Genomic DNA, 6,000 nt, shown 5'->3' with positions numbered 1-6,000 from the left:
GCCTTGTAAGTCCAACCCTAGGAGAAAATCTTTCCAAGCAAACCACACAAGAATCACAACAAGATTCATCACCATCGTCCTGCGTGATCTCCTTCATGTAAAACCCCTCTTTCTTCAACTTGTTCAACGTTGATGTTGATGCACCTCTTGACACAACCGCATGATCTTCTTCATCAAAATCAAATATTGGCACGTTTATCCCATCCAAGTTCACTTCCTCAACATAATCCTCGACAATCACTACATGAGCCGACACGCAAAACCCTTGACGACCAGCTTGTTCCTTAGCAAAATCACTAACAAAAGAACCAATGTTTGAGGCAACATCATGGCATAAAGAAACATCATCAAGATTAAGCATATCGGAGACAATGCTGCACATATAACTAGTGCAAGAATCAGGTGAGGAAACAAGTTGAGGAGGAACTAGGCATGACCTGTGTGAGTCCGGGCAAGATGGGTATTCGTTTTCTAGCAACAACTCTCCTGATCTAGAGTTTTTCCATGTCACTTTGTACTTTCGTTGTAAGAGTATCGAGACTTGGAACAAGGGTTTAGCGGTACACGAATCATGCATATCGGTTCTTGATATATTTAGGAGTGAACCAAAATAAAATCTTCTACTCACTGGATCTAATGAAAGGGACAAAAGGAGAGGCATGTTGTTAGAAACAGATCGATTGAATACGTATAGATACAAGAAAGTTCTTCTTCCTTTTAACCTGTATTTTTACATAGAATGAGTGATGGAACTATATAGGGTTTGGATATTGGAATCCTTATTCCTATAGGAGATGTAATACTTTATATGTCGGCAGAATTCAGGCTAATTAGGGATGATTAGTGGCATGATTTCAAAGACTAGGAAGAAATCAGGGCTTTTATTTCTTAACTGTGATCAAAATCATGCAGAGAGAGGCCCGCTAGCCCAGTTGAAACAAGAAGGATAAAATCTGCTCCTTGATTAATTTTACCGTCACGGCTATGGAAAAGTGTCCCACCTTTCTCCCATGTGTTCTTTCATGTTCCTTATTTCAAAAGGACTGGACAGCAGAGACCAAAAATTGTTTCCTGATCTGATACGGATGAAAGCAGTTCTTTCTGTATCTCTTTAAATACTGCAAGGCAGAAAATATACATGGGCTGTTTCCACTAATCTCTTATTAAGTTTACTAGCTCTCTTGATTGCTCTTTCAGTTCGTTCGTACGTACGTACGTCTTCTTGTTTGTGTATTGGAAGTAGCTTCAATGGAAGTCACAAGAGTTGATGTTAACCTACATACAGTGAACACAGATGTGTTCGATCCGAGGAATTATGGTCCTATGTTCCTTGTTCAAATTACGTTACAAAGAAAGCGTGAAATGTGGTTGAGTGTCATAGTGTTGCAGGAAGAACCAACGAACTAAAGCAAATGGAGGGAAAGTCGGTTACAACAACTGGAAATTCTGTTACACCCAACACGCACCGTTTTATTTACATGCATTACACACGCTTCCTGTTTTACGCACCGTTTCAATAACAGACAACACGTGTTAAGTCATTTACACAGCATGCCTATATTAAAGGCAATTGTAACAAGTTACAGTTACGTGAAAAATATATACAATTGAATTCTGTTTCTTCTCTTGCTCTCTAATCTCTTTCTCTGCTTAATTCTGTGATCACTTCCCACTCTTCCTTCATCTTTTCATCAAGCCATTCTGTCAATCCTCCTCCCATCCCTTTACACCTGCACCAAGTGGTATCAGAGCCAACATCTTCGGACCTACACCATGACACATGAAACTAGGTCTCAAGATATTAAGAAACTGGAAGGAACAATAGCAACAGCTAACAAGGAGCAAGATATATGGAATGACAAGATGGTCAGATTGCTAGAACATCAAGGACAGCAGCAGCTGTCTAGCGATACACGCCTAGTAAGATTGGAAGAGCTCATTGCAGGCATTTCTCTTCAGCAGAATACCCTACTCCAGAAACTACAATTACCAGCAGGAGAAACCAGCTCCAACCAGGAGTATCACCACAGCAACCAGGAGGGCGTGTTGTACAAAAATGATTGGCAACAAAGTGGAACTTACAAATTCCATAAACCCAGAAGAGATTTTCCATCCTTTGATGGGGAAGATGTACACAAATGGTTGTACAAGTGTAATCAGTTCTTTGAAATGGAAGAAGTTCCTGAAGCAGAGAAGCTGAAATTGGCATCATACTACTTAGATGGGACGGCCTTATACTGGCACCAGAATTTCATGAGAAGCAAGGGGGGCCAGTTAGTCACATGGAAGGAGTATGTCCAAGGTTTGTGTGGCAGGTTCGGTGGCCATAAAGAACCCTTGGAAGAGCTGAAGGATCTAAAACAAGAGGGTGATTTGGAGATTTATATCAGGAGTTTCGATATCCTGTGGAATAGAGCTGAGATTGATGAAAGGTATGCCTTAATTTTTTTCCTTGGGGGTCTTGAGACAGAAATTAAGAACTTGGTTAAAATGTTTGAGCCCAAGTCCCTTAATCAAGCATATAATTTGTCCCGTTTACAAGAAAACACAAATCTCTACAAAAGTGCACATAAACAGCCAGGCAAACAGACAACTACACCTTTTGGCAGCAATCAAGTTCCCAACCCACAACCTTCTCCCTACAAACCTCATAAATTCAGTGAAGCAAATCCTCAACACATTAGTCTACCAGGGCTACTACCCACTCCTCAAACACCTAATGGAATACAACCAATGAAAAGGCCTACCCGTAATGTTAGAAGCACTGAAATGGAAGACAGAAGGGCAAAGGGCTTGTGTTTTTGGTGTGATGACAAATTCACACCAGGACATAAATGCAGAACACGCAAACTTTATTCCATATGCTTAGTGGGTGATGATGAAGGTGATGCAGATGATGGGGTTGAAGCTGGCCAGGAATCAAGGGAACTGGTAGACACAGAACCCCACATTTCCATGAATGCGTTAGAAGGAATTCCAGGATGCTATACACTTAAGGTAACAGGAAAGGTTGACAAGCTACCAATATTCATATTAATTGACTCGGGAAGCACTCATAATTTCATGAATACTTGGGTTGCTAACAAACTTCAGTGTGTTCTAAGCCCCATCAAACCAGTGACTGTTAAGGCTGCAAATGGGGGAAAAATGTTATGCTCTTTTATTTGCAGAAAGTTCAAATGGAAGATGCAAGGGATCCATTGTGAGGCAGACGTGTTTGTCATGGAATTGGAGGCTTGTGACATGGTCCTAGGAGTCCAGTGGTTAGCTACTCTGGGGGATATTGTATGCAATTACAAAAACATGTGGATGAGTTTTGAATGGCATGGACAACATACCACCTTAAGGGGCGAGGCACCAGTGAAACTGCAATCAATTCAATACGGCCAAATGGGTGGTCTGTTGAGCAACAAGACTAGCATTGCAGGTCTCAATCTCTGCAGCTTGAGGATGGTCCAAGATACCCAGGACAAGGCAACAGCAAAGCCTGCAACAAATCTCAACAAAGAGGAAGAGACAGCATTACAGCAACTACTTCAATTCTATCAGGATATTTTCATTCCTATGACTGGGTTACCTCCCAACCGGCCTCATGATCACACCATCCCCTTAAAAGAAGGAGCTCAACCTGTCAACCTTCGTCCTTACAGGTATTCAAGCTTACAAAAAGATACGGTGGAAGGTTTAATATCAGAAATGTTGGAAGCAGGAACAGTCCAGCCAAGTCACAGCCCTTTTGCCTCACCAGTGGTATTGGTTAAGAAGAAGGATCTCTCCTGGCGATTGTGTATAGACTACAGGGCTCTTAACAGACTGACTATCAAAAACAAATTTCCCATTCCTTTGATCGAAGAGCTACTGGAAGAGTTGACAGGAGCATCAGTTTTTTCCAAGATTGATCTACGTTCGGGCTACCATCAGATTCGAATGCAAGCAGAAGACATCCATAAAACTGCCTTCAGAACACACAATGGCCACTATGAGTTCTTGGTGATGCCTTTTGGCCTTACTAACGCTCCTGCCACCTTTCAAAGCCTAATGAATGAGGTGTTTCGCACTTATTTGAGAAAGTTTGTTCTTGTATTTTTTGACGATATCTTGATCTACAGCTGCTCCTTCAAACAGCATCAAGCTCATCTGCAAACTGTTTTTGAGCTGCTTCGGTCGAACAAGTTGGTGGCCAAAGAAAGTAAGTGTGTTTTTTGTGATAATAGGGTGGAGTACCTAGGCCATATTATCTCTAAGGCTGGTGTAGCAACCGACCCAGAAAAGCTACAGGCCATCAAGAACTGGCCATTACCTCAGAACCTTAAACAACTCAGGGGATTTCTGGGACTCACGGGGTACTACCGCAAGTTTATTAAAGGCTATGGTCTTATCTGTCGCCCCTTAACTAAACTGCTAAAAAAGGATGCAATGGGGTGGGATCAAGAGGCAACGGTGGCCTTTGAAGCTCTCAAGAGGAAGATGATGAGCCCACCAGTCCTAGCACTACCTGATTTAAGCAAGCTTTTTATTGTGGAAACTGACGCCTCAGGGGCTGGCATTGGAGCAGTACTCATGCAGGAGGGTCATCCAATTGCATTCATCAGCAAGGCATTGGGACCAAGACAACAGTCGTTATCTACTTATGAGAGGGAAATGCTAGCTATTCTAATGGCAGTGCACAAATGGAAGCAATACTTGTGGGGTAGGTCCTTCAAAATCAGAACTGATCATGTTAGTTTAAAGTATTTGCTGGATCAAAAATTATCCTTCCCCTCTCAGCATTTATGGCTCACAAAACTATTGGGCTTTGATTACGAAATCGAATTTCGTAGTGGAAGGGAGAATATTGCTGCTGATGCCCTCTCCAGAATAAACAGCAATGAACTCAATGCTCTCACACTGTCCACACTAGAAGCTCCAGTACTGGAAAGCATCAAACAGTCCTGGCAAGAGGATCACAAGCTTCAGACTCTCATTCAAGATATCATAAGGGATCCGGCCACACACCCTCACTATAAATGGAGCAACAACTGCCTCTTCAGGAAGGGAAAATTGGTAGTAGGACACAATACAACTCTTCAACAGCAACTCATCTCCATGTATCATGATACCCCAGTCGGTGGCCATTCAGGGGCTACAGTCACTACAGCAAGGATTGCTGGCCTGCTATATTGGAGGAAGCAACAGAAACAGGTTAGGCAATATGTTAGAGAATGCCCCACCTGCCAACGTTGCAAAACAGAGAACATAGCCATCCCTGGATTATTGCAACCCCTGCCAGTACCAGCAGCACCTTTCACAGACATCAGTATGGATTTCATCACCAGCCTTCCCAAATCAGAAGGCAAGGAGGTTATATTTGTTGTGGTAGACCGGTTCAGCAAATATGCCCATTTTATGGCACTTTCACACCCATACTCAGCCACCACAGTAGCCAAAACCTTCATGGAAACAGTCTTCAAACTACATGGAATGCCAGCAACCATAGTAAGTGATCGAGACTCTATTTTCCTTAGTAAATTTTGGACAGAACTGTTTGCCTTACAAGGAGTCAATCTTCATTACTCTACTGCCTACCACCCTCAATCCGACGGCCAGACTGAAGTAGTCAACAGATGCATTGAAGGATATCTCAGATGCATGACAGGAGACAATCCTTCCCAATGGTGCAAATGGTTAGCTTTATGCGAGTGGTGGTATAATACAAACTTCCATACAGCCACAAAGACTACCCCTTACAACATATTATACGGTTTTGATCCACCCATACACATCCCATACTTCCCAAAAGACTCACCCTTAGAAGCTGTTGATCATTACCTCACCACCAGAGAACAACTGCTGTTAACAGTAAAGGCAAACCTTACTAAAGCACAGAACCGCATGAAACAAATGGCTAATAAAAAGAGAAGTGATAGGGTCTTAGATATAGGGGATTCTGTCTACTTAAAATTACAACCTTACAAACAGAAATCCATACTTCACCCGCACCATAAATTAGCTGCCAAATAC

This window comes from Populus alba, chromosome 19, assembly GCF_005239225.2.
Source record: "Populus alba chromosome 19, ASM523922v2, whole genome shotgun sequence".
Lineage (NCBI taxonomy): Eukaryota > Viridiplantae > Streptophyta > Magnoliopsida > Malpighiales > Salicaceae > Populus > Populus alba.
This window is presented reverse-complemented; position numbering follows the sequence as displayed.